Raw genomic sequence first — 16,235 nt, 5'->3', positions numbered from 1 at the left:
CACTGCTCTAACATTGGGGTTCAAAGTGATGGAATATAACTTCTAGGGGAGACAGCAGTAAGGAGGTCCCCTCCAACCTTAAAGTGCCTCTGTTCTAACAACCTGACAGTGATTTTAAAATCTTATGGCTTTAGAATCAGTGATTCTGAGGTCTTCCTGATCTTAGAGTGCTATTGTTCTAACAATCTGTCTATGATTGTGCAAGTCTTCTGGCCTAGAAATATATTAATATTTCTTCCCTTAGACTTTATGGAAGATATATTAGTGATCCTGAGACTCTCTAACCTTAGACTGACAATCTGTCAGTGATTCTAAAGTGTTCTGGCCTTAGGATAGTCCTAGATCTGCTGATCAGTGATAGCCAAATTCCTGAGACCACTCCTCAGTTCTACCTCTGGGCCATAAAATTAGCATATCAATGACATGAAAAACTGGTAAATGTGTCTCCTTGCTCCTGGTTCTTTGCTAAATTCTTTTGGAACTTAGCTCCCTTCAATTGGTGTTACAATTACAATAAACTTTGTCTTTGACTTGGATATGGGTTCAAGCCTGCAAATTCTTTTGGGACACTTCATGTCATCAGTTTGTGACCCCAACCTTTTGGAGTCTCTTCCCAACCTCAACAAAAAGAGTGGAGATTTCAGACTAGTGTCATGAGGTGTCTCAAAAAAATTTGCAGGCTCTGAATCATCTCTTCTAATGCCTCATTTTCCCTGAGTTATTATGTCCTGAGTGGCCACTTCCTTCCTGGTCATTAAGACTGAGAGAAATGGGACCTTGACGCTCTGACTACTCTCACATTCCAAAGTCATAAAACTTCAGATGACTTACCTCAAATGCCTGGTTATCTCCTGGTCTCAGACTTCTGTCACCTGCTCAATCACCTTCTTGCCCCTGAATCTGATGTAAGTGGGACTCTTATCAAAAAACGACCACTCTACTTGTATTATTATTATTTTCTTAAATATAATCAAGCCTGATATAGTTTAGGTGCCTGAAGGTTCATTCCTTGAAACAGAGAAAGAGCCAGGAATAGAGGAATTCAGAACAAATGTAAATTGTGCAATGCCTCTTTTGACTTCCTCTTTTTTTTTTTTCCTCTCACTACCAGGCTTAAAAAGTATACCTTAGAATGAAAGCAACTAGAAATAAAAGCAAGTTCAAATATAAAACTCTGGTTTTTATTTACCTCTCCTGTTTATAACTTTGGCTGGCTTAAAACTCAGGGGGTCCAAGTACTCCAGATGGCTCATTGTTCCCTCTACTGCTTTTGCCCTAGGGAAGGAGCACTCAGTAAATCTATTATATTCCTTTCACACCAATTCTATCACTCCCCAAACCCTCAGTACACAAAAGACAATCATAGGTAGCAAGCAAGAATATTTATCAAAGCAAACAGTGAACCCAAAATCAAAGAAGCCACACAGATTAGTGTAGGAAATAAAATTCACAAGAGTAAATGGGCTCTTCAACTTGGAAATCTGAGGAAATCTAAGTTTAACCAAGGTGACAAATTTTACCCAAAAAGTTCATTTTAGCAGTCTTTGAGATTGCAAGCATTCATTGGGGAATTCTCTAGTATGTCTTTCAAAGGTCATACTTTGTTCTCTGATTTCTCCTTTCCTTACTTAGTGTTTTTGCTCAGCCAAAGTCACATTCCCTATACATACACAAAATCGTAGCGCTATAAAACTCCCATACAATAAAGGGTCATGTTCCTACATATGTATGTGGTTGTCCTTCAGGGAACCACCCAGACAAACCTGGAGTGGGGAATTAAAAAAAAAAAATCTTATTGTCATTTATGTTTTTGGTTTTTTTTTTTTTTTTATTTTAATATCACATTCACTTTCCAAATATCTCTGCCTGTCAATCCTCTACCTACCAAGCCATCTCTGGAACCAAAGTTTTAAAAAGAGAGATAGAAAAATCAGGTCATGAAAGATAACCAATATATCAAACACCTTTCACACCACCATTGAAATATCTTGAGACTCCCCTCTGGTGATTCCTTCCCTTAGACTATCACATCACAAAGCTAAATTTGTTGTTGTTATTGAATAATTTTAGTAGCATCTGACCCTTCTGACCCCTTTTGGGATTTTCTTATCAAAGGCACTGGAGAAATTCACCATTTCCTTCTCTAGCCCATTTTAAAGCTAAGGAACTAAAACAACCAGTGTTAAATGTTTTGCCCAGGGTCAGACAGCTGGTAAGCATCTAAATACTGGTTTTGAATTCATGAAGACAAGTCTTCCTGATTCCAAGCCCAGTCCTCTATCCATTATCACTTAGCTGCCAATAACTATAGAAAAATATAGAAAAAAAATTTTTACTATGATGAATGAGATTTATACCAGGGTGCAAGAATGGTTGAATACTAAGAAAATTGTCAGCATATATACAGCAACAACTTATATCATTATTCAGACACAAATACATTTAAATTTACATTTTTCTTAATATTAATGATATTAAAATTAGATTTTATGTGATTGTTCAACATTTGAAAACCTTATTTTGGATGTGCAGTTCCCTTGACCCTTTATCTACTAGGGATGACTCTTGGTCATTTATAATCTATATCATCATTTTGGGATTTAGTTTCATTAGAATTTTCTATTTTATCTCTTAAAATTATGTGTATTCCTTGTTTGGTTAAGAATTTTCTCCCTAGTCATACTTGTGAAAGTTGTCTCATTCTAATGTCTATTTTTTTTAAATAATATGACCTTTTATATTTATATCTTATATCAATTTGGAACTTATTGTGGTAAGCTGCCTGCTTAGACAGGTTTTCCTCAGATTCTTCTGTATTATTCCCATCTGGAAGGCACAAAAGGAAAAAGAAATGTCTCATATACTTAATCTCATTAGTTAATTTAATGAGAATGGGGTGTGGAGAGTCATTGCCATATAATGTCATTCTGTTAAGACAGAAGACACCCCAACAAGATTAGATTCCTCTTTGGTCAGGGGTGGATTTGGTGAAAGAATCCACACATATAGTTTGTCTCCAAGTTAAGGAGACAAAGACTTATTATGCTGCCTGAAATGGGCTAATTCTAAGGGAATTTAGCAAAGAATCAGAATCTAGGAGGTAATTTTATAGAATAGAGAAATAAAGATTAATTTGATATGCTAACATTATGGCTTAGAGATATAATTGAGGGGTGATGGTGGTGGGATAGTTCCCATCATTGAATTCTACAGTTTACTAACCAATAGAAGCAGTATTAAATTACTACTATTGACCAGCATTGTTTGTGGCTCTCCCAAGGCCAGATATCCTTAGAGTTCCCTTAACATATTGTAACCTTCTCACATTGATCAATGCCATAGCATCTCACTAATATAAAACAAAGTGCACTAATACAGAAGAAGTTCAGATAGTGACATTTAAGAAGCTGGTTTTACACACATACACTGCACAAAGGGATTCTCAAGTGATTTTGTGGAAGATCCCAGGTAGAAACAATTCATGGTAACATTGGAGATAGAAGGAGTGTTGTATTATTAGGAGCAAAAAGTGTTTACCTGATGACTGACCAGGAAGTAGTTATTCTCTCTGTAGCTGTTAGACACAAACTAAGATTCTTCTTTTCCCCTAAGTATGACTTATACTAAGTATGAATCATTTAATCAATCAGTAAGCATTTATACTTACTGTGTGGCCAGATGCTGGGAATAGACAAAATAAAGCTGTCCTTCCTCTCAAGTAGCTTTTGTTCTAATAGAGGAGACAATTTATGCACACTTTACTGTAGGGAGACCACCTTTTCCAGTATATCCAACTTTTTTGTTCATTGCTCTGGGGCTAAATTCTCAGCTGGAGAAAAAGACTCTTCAATTCTCAGGTTCACTAATTAACACTCCTACTTTGGCTACTTTTTAAAAAGTTGTTACTTAATGAGATGTTAATTATAAAAATGACTGTAGTCTCAAAGCCTGGGATTTCTCCCACAAAGACATATCCTAAATAAGTAAAAACACTAATCAGATTTGGAGCAAGCAGTTTATTACCATGCAAAAAGGGGAATATGAAATAGTAAAAAATCACAAAATGATAAGAACAGAATACAATTACTTATCCCTACAAGTATAATCATTTGGAAGACTAATGTTTTAGCCTTGTTGAAACACAATGTCTGCAAGTCTCCTAATTAGTAATTTTACTTTTCTCCCCTGTGTTCTCATTGTTCCATGTAATAGCAAAATAAGATCCAATTTGGTTATTTTCTGAGATTCTTATGCTCTGCCGCTTCTATGTTCAAAGCCTCATTCTACTACTTTTATTACTGAACTAGCAATCAGCAATTGCATACCAATAATAATAGCTGGCATTTTTATAGTACTTACTATATGGCAAGTATTGTACTAAGTACTTTACAAAAATTATCTCATTTGAACCTTGCAACAAACCTCGGAGGTGAGTGCTATTATCCCATTTTATAGTTGAGGAAACTGTAGCAAGCAAATAATAATTAGCCCAAGGTCACACAGCTAGAATCTGAGGTTGGACTTGAACTTAGGTCTTCCTTTCTCCAGAAACACCACTTTATCCACTATGCCCATTTATCTGCCAGAGTAGCTCCAGACACTGCCCTTGTTGTCTACTCATACTCTCTAGAAAAGGAAACAAAAACAAAAGAATAAAATAGGAAATCATGGTAGCTACCCAACTAATTGAATCTCCAGACTAATTATTATGTCCAAGTTGAGAAGGACCTTTCTTTACTTCACTCTCCAGTTGAATCTATATTTTATCTTCTTGAAAGCCATGTTTAAGGGACTTAAAAGTTAAAAGATACCACTTTTTCCCTCTGAATTCTGCACCATCACCTTTTCTGGCTCAACAATCAATCAAGGAGTCTCAAGTCAGTTGAAATCAAGCAAAAGATACCTACACATACTCAAATTTCTAATTCCTGGAGGGAGGCAGAAATTATCTGTACATGCTACAATAGAGCAGAGAAGTCCATATGGTTGACTGGAATTTCAATTCGATTCATACTAAAGGCAGAAGAACTACTAGAAAATATCACATAGAAAATAAAAAAGGAAACATTAGCAACTTGGGAGGGTAGGAAAACCTTCATGATAATGGTTGAATAATGAAGAAAATCCAAGAGGTAAAGGTAAAGAAGGAAGAAATTATTTCAGGTAATGTAAGAGAATTAAGAGATGAGGTAGATGAATTCTCAGGTGAGTAAAGGAAGGAATTCTTAATTTTTTTCTGTAAAATGTGAGATGAGGGTTTCATTAGAGTAGCTAGGAGGAGGGATGCTATAGGAAAATTGAAAAAAAATTGAAGATCCATTGAGGACAGTGCAATAGAAAATCTATTAGCAGGGTATTAAGGATTGCTTTATTGCTGTAATGGCTCAGTGAGTTTTAATAATATGAATTTATCACATGACTTTGAGTAGCAATGAAGTAGATAAAGAAGATTAATGTGATGGGAGTAATAGAGGGTTTAGGTTCATCAACATGTAAGTGACAATATGGGAGCAAAGGATTTGAGATGAAAGTTGATGGTTTCTTAGGAGATAGAAATTAAGAGGAGAGGAGAATGTAGCTAGAAAAAGGTAGATGGAATGACAAAACAATGAGGGGTACAAATTGTAGAACTACAGTTAGAAGGGGGAGAAGAACCAAGATGGCGGAAAAAAGCCATGAAGTTGCATGAGTTTTCCCTAGTTTCCTTAGAAAACAACGTTAAACTTCTAAACAGATTCTGGAGAAATAGAGCCTACAAAAAGACAATGAAACAATTTTCCAGCTTCAGATAACTTGGAGGGACTTTAGAATAGGTTTATATGATTTGGATACTATAGGACCTAGGTTCAGAGGATTACACATTGAATAAGCACAGGATTAAAAAGGGGAAATATAGAAGTTTATTACTGCTCAAAATTTTAATTTAACAATATATGAGAAAAGAGGAAATGTATAACATAAAAGTAATGTGCAATTAACAATACAGTGATAACCTAGACAATATAAGAAATAAACCAACAGATAACATACAACATACATCGTCACCCCTATGAGAAATCACCAACATCTGAATTCCTTGCCTGAAAGAATCTGTGGTCTCAACTATTCAAAGTTTAGAGTGGGAAGCAAGTTTACAAGACTTCTTAACTGAATTCTCAAATTTCCTTTCCACTAAAGAGTTTTTATAGGCTGAGAATGAGGAAGGCACTATGCTAAATGTTCTCATTTAATATGTGACCTTTGAGACAGAGCAGCTCCATAAGATATAGGATGCTCCAATACAAGAGGCTCTCCCAAGGAGAGCATTTGTTCATTCCTTTAGGAGAATTATGCTTATTTTAGGAACTGTCCAAGTTTCTGGGGTAAACACAGGCCTGCCATAAAGGATACTCATTAATTAAATTAGGCACCAAAAGGGCAATCAACTCTTCTTGTGATTCCTGAGATTCTATCAGATAACTGCAAGCACATTTCAAAGTTCTCAGCAAACAAATTTAAACAAAGGTATACCCAAGACTCACTAGGATTCCTTACAGATACCAGTGGAGATAATACAATAAATGCCTAGAAATAAATGATTTAGTAATCTACTGTTTGACAAACCCAGATTCCAAATTTTGGAGAAGAACTCACTATTTGACAAAAACTTCTGGGAAAACTGGAAAACATTTTGGCAGAAATTAAGGATAGACCAATACTTCAAACCATATACCAAGATAAGGTCCAAATAGGTCAAAATGAGTATGTGACTTAGACATAAGGATGTTATCATAAGCAAATCAGAAAAAACAAAGAATATTTTCTCTGTCAGATCTAAGGAGAAGGAAGAATTTATGATCAAAAGAGATAAAGAACATTAAAAAATACAAAATGGATAATTTTAATTATATTAAAAAGATTTTATACAAACAAAGCCAATGCAATCAAGATTAAAATAGAAAGTTGGAAACAGTTTTTACAATCAATATGTCTGATGAAGGCCTCATTTCTAAAATATATAGAGAACAAAATCAAATTTGTAGGAATACAAGTCATTGTCCAATTGATAAATAATCAAAGTATATGAACAGTTTCCAGATGAAGAAATTAAAGATGCCTACAATCATATGAAAAAAAAAAAGTTCTCTAAATCACTATTGATTAGAGAATGCAAATTAAAACAACTCTGAGGTTCCACCTCACATTTACTTGATTGACTAATATGATAGAAAAGAAAATCAAGAAATGTTGGGGAAAATGTGGGGAAATTTATGCATTGTTGGTGGAGTTCTAAATTGATCCAAACCATTTTGGAAAGTAATTTGAAACCGTGCCTAAAGGGTTATAAAACTGTGCATACCTTTTGAATCAGCTACATCACTCTAGGTTTGTATTCCAAATAGATCATAAAAATGTAAAAGGATCCACATGTATGAAAATACTTAATAGCAGCTCTTTTTGTGGTGGCAAAGAATTGGAAATTGAGGGGGATACCCATCAGTTGAGAAATTGCTAAACAAGTTGTGAATGTAATATAAGAATGTAATGGAATATTATTGTAGTATAAGAAATGACGATCAAGAGGATTTCAGAAAAACCTGGAAACTTTAAAGAGTGAAGTGAGCAGAACCAGGTGAACGCTGTAACAGCAACACTGTGAGATGATCAATTATGATAGACTTAGCTCTTCTTAGCAATGCAATAACACAAAAAGACTCATGATACAAATTGCTATCCAGATCCATAGAAAGAACTATGGAGTATGAATGGCAGATCATTTTTACTTGAAAAGATTTTCTCATTTTCTTCTTATTCTTTCACAACATGACTAACATGGAGATACATTTAATACGATGGTATATATATATATATATATATATATATATATATATATATATATATATATATATATAAAATCTATATCTGTTTGCTTGCTTACCTAGGGAGGAACAAGGAGAGGGTAGGAGAAAAATTTAGAGCTGAAAATCATATAAAGTGAAAGTAATTGGGGAAAAAAATGTAAAATACTATTAAGTGTGGAAAAGAAGAGTTAGAAGGGACCTCAGAGGTTTAATAATTCAACATACTTATTTTACAGAGAAAGCTAAACTGAAGTCCAGAGAAGTTAAATGGCCAGAGTGGTATAGCATTAAGAAAGGAAGGTGGGTACTCTGATTCCAGATCCCAGCACTTTTCTCTACACCAAACTGTTCTTGAGATATTCCTAATAACTGTCATTTATCAATAACCTGTGGGTACAACTATATTCTTGGTGAAAGTGAAGATGAAAACTAAGATTTTCCTGGGAACATCTATAACCCTTAATAGATTGGAAGTTAAGAATTTACCAGAAGTAATAAATTACTGGGCTGATAAAGTTTAATGTTGTGTTTTATTTGTAATCTTGTTCATTAATGCTCTTTAATTTATAGTATGAATATATAATCCTTTTTTTGTATTGTGAAAAGTAGAAAAGAACATAAGGATCATATTGGGTGGGAGCAAACAAAGTTAATTTTTTTTATATATTTTGAACACCAGGCAAAATATAACAAATTGGAACCTGGAGAGACACTAAAAGAAAGACTCAAAACAGGAGAATGATTTAGTTGGTCCCTTTATTCCATTAGTGCAGAGGTCAAGATAGAAAGTCTCTTGAATGTGCAAGGATTTGGAGCAGTTTGAGCTTGGAGCACCACCTGGTGGCAACTACAGAGATTGCAGTCTGAGAAATAAATCTCAAGGGCCCATAGAAAGTAAATGTTTTTAACTGTTAAAATAACTAATTATAACTCCACAATAGTATACAGTGTAACATCCTATTATAAATATAATTTTTGTCATAGTTTTCCAACATTTAGAAGTTCTTTTCAAATAGTAAAATAGCAAAATTGTAGTTTTTATATCAAAGAAAAGATTCAAAACCAGTTCTTCCTAATTCCAACTCGTGCTATGCTGTTATAATTTTGGGGGAAAAGGAATCTTGTTTTACTCCTAAACTTAGTAATAAGTGGATAAACAACTTAAATTAAAAAGACAAATCATTAGATTAAAAAAACTATCAAAGAATTAAGCATTGTATTTAAGAATTATGGCTAGGAGGAAATTTTGTTAATGTTTTATTGAAGTTGTCAAATAATTAGTGTCACTTCCCAACAAAATTCCTTTTCCTGTATACACATAATATAACCTTACATTGCCATATTTGAATCAAGTTACACAAGTCAATACATTGACCATGTCTGAAAGTATATTCTATACATTTAGGTCTCTAGCCCACTGCCAAGAAATGAGAGTCATGCTTTATTATTATTCATCTGAAGTCATCATAGTATTGATATGAATTCTGAAATTTTTTTCCTTTACATTATTAAGATCACTGTGCAAATTTTTGTCCTGATTCTGCATATTTTGTCCTGTATTCTTTTATATAAGACTTCAGGGGAAACATTCTTAATCAAATAAGGAATTCAGGAGATTTTAAAATTCTATTATTAAAAAAAAATTGAAAAGCTTTTGAACAAATCAATTCAGCTGGACTGAAGAAAGTCTCTCAAGTGGGAAAAATACTTGTATCAAATACTTAAATTGTTAAGAGAAACAATTTTCTAATAACTGTAATCCCAAGGAAATGTGTATTTCCAACATTGTTCCTTCTATTGAAGAAGGGTCTGCATCCTAAAAGAGTAGAGTAAATAATGGTGAGCTTTGAAGAGGTTCCCTATCTATCTCAATACTAAGTGTTTCTAAGTCTTAGTCATGTCAGCTCAGAATAATCCCAACCTCCAAGCCCCCAAAGTCCTGTAAAAAAAAAAGAATGTCAACTCTGGAAGGAAATTCTAAGTCATCCCATACTTTACCTTTCAGAACAAAGTAATAGGAGACAATTATCCTCCATCATCTTCCAGTGGACAGGTACAGAGTCAGTGGAATCTTTCAGTACCTCTAACTCCCAGCAAGTCAAACACATAATTCTGAAATGGCAGTGATAGAAAAAATAAAAATAAGATTGTGATCAGGTAACTGGAGTCTAGGAAGGATTCACCTCAGAACCTATCCTGGAATTTCAATCCCAAGTAGTTGAGGATAAGGCATGTACAGGGAGCAGACATTGGGCAAAACAATTGAGCTCCAAATCTCTGAATCTGCAGAAGAAAAGAGAAATCTTATCCTCATTTCTCTAAATGTCATCAGGGAATTGAAGCTAAAAATCTGAAATTGTTTGGAGTCCCATTGTCCCCATACAATAGTTGGTATCTACTGAGGTGAAAATCTCTGTTCTTTCATCCCTTTCTACTTTACCCCTATCCTTCCACAATCCATATCATTCAATTATACTCCATAGAGTCCTTGCTTTATTGTGATAAATCCCCCATTATACTAAAGTTCTTTATTTCACAATAATCTGGCCTCCATTTTCATCAATACCTTAAACTCCTACAATCTTTTTTCCCCCTCAGACCTTGCAACTCTATTATTTGAAACTGTGAAATTACTTTCTCTGAACAGTCTTCTCTCCTTCAGTATTTCCTCTTGCTTCTTCTCTCCAACACGTATTCTTCATCTTCATTGTAATCTCCAATTCTTCTTTCTCTCCTTGTACTCTCAATCTCACCTCTGCTCTGGGCTCTTTCTCCCTCTCCTCCTATTTCTATATATACCTTATTCAAATCCAATCCTAAATCATCTCATCCTCATGTTCCACTCCTACTCAAGTGCTCATAAAGTCTATTTACAGAGTTGACTTCACTTTTGCAATCTAATATTATCTGGGTCATTTCTATTTATCAGCCTTTATGTTATTCTGCTATTTATTCTCTATTACACTCTCTACATTAGCTATTTTAAATCATTTCATCTTTCTTTATATATCTTATACTACATCTTCCTCCTTTCTTTTTCAGAAGAAAAACTCACCTCCTACTTTATCAAGAAATTTAAAACTTTTCAATATAAGTTCTCTTTTCTACCCCATTTCATACCTCAAAATTACATCTTAATCATTCCCTATTCTCTCCTCCTATAATATACCTCATGAAAGAAAAGACTGATATCTTCTTAACAAGGTTAATCACTCAACTTATGCTTTTGATCCTTTTCCTTCCCATTTCTGCTGGTGGTTTGCCCCTACAATTCCCTTTTACTTTCAATATCTCTTTATTTATTGGCTCCTTCCCTGCTGCATACAAATATGCTCACATCTCCTCTAACCTTAAAAACTCTTTTTTCCCCCTATTATTTCCTATTTTGGAGAACAAGGAAGGATAACTCCCGAATACATCTTATTTGGGGAGCAAAGACAGTGAGTTTCTCAGACTATCTAGGTCTGATTAAAATTAAAATTGATTTTTTTTCTCAATGCTACTTTATTCTTGAGGATTGTTAAATATCAGGGCATTTTATATTGATAATTTCTAGAAAGATGATGTCTAGGCTCTTTTTTTGATCATGTATTTTAAGTACAGTAATAATTTTAAAATTATCTCTCCTGGATCTATATTCCAGGTCAATTGTTTTTCCAAAGAGATATTTCACATTGTCTTCTATTTTTTTTTTCATTCCTTTGGCTTTGTTTTATCGTTTCTTAATTTCTCATAAAGTCATTTGTTCAATTCTAATTTTAAGGAGTTTTTTCCTTCAGTGAATTTTTGTGCCTCTCTTTTCATTTGGTTAATTCTGCTTTTTGAGGTGTTATTCAGAATTTTTTGTGACCCCCCCCTTACCAAACTGTTGGCTCATTTTTCATTATTTTCTTGTATCATTCATTTCTCTCCCCAATTTTTCCTCTACTTCTCTTATTTAATTTTCAAAATCCTTCTTGAACTCTTTTATGGCCTGAGACCAACTCATATTTTTCTTGGAGTTACTGACAAGTCACTGCCTTTACTTCACCATCTTGGCTTCACCTCCCATCTTTAATTACTTTTATACTATTATTTCCCTCACACAGGTCATTCGCCTTGGTAGGAAGCAATATAAAAAAATTAGGGAGACATCCTCTCTTGTTGGTTATTATTGTCCTATCTTCTTCAAAGTTTCCTTTTATTAAGCCTACTCCTTATAGCGCAAACTACTCTTTTTTTTTTTTTTGCCCTTACTTCCTTTTCTATCCTCTGCTAATTCTGAGTTTTCATACTTCTGACATTTTTATATTGCTCCTCCATGCTTATTCTTGCTTCCATTTACTATATACAGATACACATTATCTATAATATACTTTACTTTTTACTATTTACAGAAATCAAAGCAAATTATTGTTTCTTGTGCATATATAATGCATCATTAGACAGCTCCCATTTTTTTCTCTCTATTAGATATTTCCCTTTCTGTTTTCAGAATATTATTCTTGGGATCTACCCATATTTTGGGAGCTATCTTCCTCTGTTAAATTTTAGTCCATGTGTCTCTATCCATCCTTCTTACAAATCCTATCACATGTACTGTACTAAAAACCTAGGACACATATCATACTATGCCAAATTTTCTTCTCCTCCACCACCAATTCTAGGAAGAGATATTTCATTACTAAAAGATTCTGATAATTTCTACTCCATCAATTAATAGTTAATATTAATAAATAATAATAATATAATCAGATTTAGAATAGCATTTTATCTTATTGGTCTCTTCACATTTTGAAAAATGAAAAATTATCATTAAACTAAATCAGAGAGTTGTCAAGTTATTCTGTTTTTAAAAGAGGGAGTTTTGGCAGATATCTGGATCACTGAAGTTGCCCAATACTATCACATTTCTATGCCAGACTTATATTCTATTTTCCCATTTCTCATTTATGTCCTCTATTTGTCTAGATAGTTTTTCATATCCTCTAAAGACAAAACTACTTCTTTCTCTTTATTTTTCTTTATGTTCACTGCTGTGAATTTAACCTCTGATTCTTGGATTTTGTTACTTGAGTACACCATACCACATAATGGTACAAACAAACTTGGGTTTAATCCCACCAAATATTATATATATATATATATGTGTGTGTGTGTGTGTGTGTGTGTGTGTGTGTGTGTATATATATATATATATATATATATATATATATATATATATATATATATCATTGGAATTTCACATTCAAGGCTAATGGTGTTGCTGAATGCTTTGAGACATCATCCCTGGGACCAAAAGGGATCCTTTGGTCCCAGAAAATCTCTCCCTCTCAAATCCAAATAAAATATTAAAAACTCTCTAATCTCTCTCTTGTCTCAGTTTCTCCAGCATTATAATATAGATTTTAGAAAAGCACTTGATAAAATATTTTGTAGTATTCTTATGGAAAAGATGGAAAGATGTGAACTAAATCAGAAACATCAAATATACAACCTCCAGCTGCATGCTTCGGGTAATACTCCTGTAGTACAAACAAAGTTAAAATATAATTGAGAAATCTTTAAAAATAAAATATAATAGATAATGTCAATATATGGTTTTCTAGTTCAATATGCAGATTCTGGGATTCTTATCTATCATTTAGTGGCCTTTATTTTTATTTGAATTTCAGTCCACTCCATTAGACAATATTATATTTTCAGTCTCTCTTTCTCCATCATCTCCTTCCCCACTGTAAACTTTGAAGGTAGTCTCCAGTGGAGAGATTTCTCCAGATAATCAGACTGTAAAAGAAATTCTAAATTTAGGCTAATGGAAGTATCCCTGCTCATTATATTTGCTCAAACAGGTGGGAGAGAGGAAGAAGGTTGATTTTCCCTATTATCAAGATAGGTGATATGGAAATTGATGTCTCTTTGATCAAGATTTAAATGACTTAAGTGATGTACCTCAAGACTTTCATTTTAAATAGTCCACACCTGTCTTTGTGTTAACTAATTCGAGTTGATTGTCACCCCTCAAGAAAAATTCCTCTTCAAAGGGCATTTAAAGGTTTGAGGGACTTAGTTTCTGGTTATTTTAATCATTTTCTATATTCTAGAATCAAACCTAGGAATATGAACTAGATTTAGTCTTTATGGATCTATTCTCTGAAAAGTGGGGAAAAATTTATTTTCTTGAATTTTCTGATTCTTTATCCTTTTATTCCCAGAGACTGGGTGGTAGGGAGAGGGGGATCATTTAAGCTTAGGATTAGGTCATATCTAAGTTTCATCAAAAATGGGGAAGAGTCATGAAGATAGTAAAGACATCATATATAGAACAGCTATATACTTCCTCCACACAGAAGAATTAATAAACACAAAATACTCAGAAGTGCCCAATTGGCATAATTTAAGCAAACAATAGCAGTGTCTCATAATTACCATTATACTTTTCTGGATGTTTTGAAACTCATTAAAATATGAAACACTTTATAAAACTGTTGGTTTGACATTTTTCCTTAACCATGACTTAGAACTTTAAAACAATTCACTTTAAATTCATGTTGGAAATTAGACTTCTTTTCCTGGGACCAATCATTCTATCCAAAGTTAAAATTTCCTTTATTGCTTACCAGTTCCAATCAAAGGACTCAGGAACTCCCTCCAATTTTTAGAATATATTGGACTAGGTCTAGGCTAGAAACATCCTTTTTAGAATAACTGTTAAATCCCCTGTGCTCATGGAAGAATCAGAGAAGAAGCATACTAAGACTTAGATTAGCCTAAAAGAATCCATGTTCTACAGCTGCCATGCTTCTTCATATGTCTTCAAGGGACTGCCTGAGCTTCACCATTCAGGGGAAGTTCAGGAAGAAAAAGACTATTAGCTAAATTTTCTAGGAAGTCATTGGAAGAGAGAATAAGCAGAAAATATCAACAAGAATTTCCTCATCTCTTCTTCACATCTAAGAGATCCTTTCTGCTACTATCTCTTCCTTCACTTCTGCTTCACATGAAAATGTAATTCTCCTTTCCAAGGCTAACCATCATGTATGCATGAGGGATCACATTCTATTTTTTTTTCTCTCATTCTCTTCTTAACTCTCTATATTTTGACTTCCAATCTCACCATTTAACCAAAATCAGTCTTTCCAAAGTTACTAATGATCTTTTTATTGACAAATACAGCAAATGGCCTTTTCTCACTCTCAGTTCTTCTTGTCTTCTCTAAAGCCTTTGACACTTTTAATCAATCTCTTCTCTGTAATATTCTCTTTTCTCTAGTTTTTCATGACACCACTGGTTTCTGGTTCTCCTACTTATCTGACTATTCCTTAGTCTTCATCTATACCTGTGGGTGTCCCACAGGACTTAGGTCTTCTTTTCTTCTTCCTCTATACTATTTCATTCTTATTAGCTCCCAATGATCAATTATCATCTCTATACCAACGATTCTCAAATCTACTAATACAACCCTCTCTGTTGCTCTCTAACCAAGTATCTCTGCCTATTTATATACTTAATCTTGATTCCTATATACATCTTAAACTCAATGTATCCAAAACTGAATTATCTTTCTCCAAAAATTCATTTTCTTGCCCCATTTCTCTACTAGAATTGAGTACTATTTGCCCAGTCACCCAAGCTTACACCCTAATTATGCTTCTCAACTTATCACTATCCACTGCACTTCTTAGCTGCCCCAGTGGACTTATTTTCAGTCATCTATATCTTTGTCACTGGACCTAGATGCTCTGGAGGAGAAAATGGGGTTGGTGACTTTGCACAGCCCTTCAGTTACATTTAATTCACTTGAGTTCTTTTAGCAAATGTTGGATGAATATATTAGGAGCTTACAAATGTTTTTCTGTAATTTTGATCTTTGACTTTCTTGTTATTTAAGATTTTACTGTCTCTATTCAGGTCTGTATCTTTTGTTTTGATGAACAAATTTATTGTTATTATTTGCATTATAGATCTATTCAAATGTTTACCCTTTCTGTCTTTTAACATTTATTTTCAATACCTTTGTGTACTTATATTTGGGCAGTTTTAGACAAAAAAGTAGTGATTTTAAAAAAATACATGTACTCTAGCAATTTCATTTAGAAGTTGCCATATGTCTTGTAACTCTAGTTTCTCCAATACTTTGTTCAACTATATACTTTTCCTCTTGCTAGTTTGTTAAATTTGTCCAATTTGAAAGAGGTACAATGAAGAGCCACACTATTATGATATTACTTTCTATAATGCTATCTATATTAAATACTGTTTTATTAATTTATTGCTAAAGCACTTAGAACATGTAAATTTAAAATCAATATTGGTTTGTTTATCATTATTTTAAGCTTGACATAGCATCTTTATTTTAATTCTTCATATACAGTGAATTTTTAAATTAACTTTCTATATTGCCATTTTTGTTAC

Source organism: Sminthopsis crassicaudata, chromosome 5, assembly GCF_048593235.1.
Source record: "Sminthopsis crassicaudata isolate SCR6 chromosome 5, ASM4859323v1, whole genome shotgun sequence".
In the NCBI taxonomy this organism is placed as follows: Eukaryota; Metazoa; Chordata; class Mammalia; order Dasyuromorphia; family Dasyuridae; genus Sminthopsis; species Sminthopsis crassicaudata.
The sequence above is the reverse complement of the archived record's forward strand: the minus strand, read 5'-3'. Positions refer to the sequence as shown.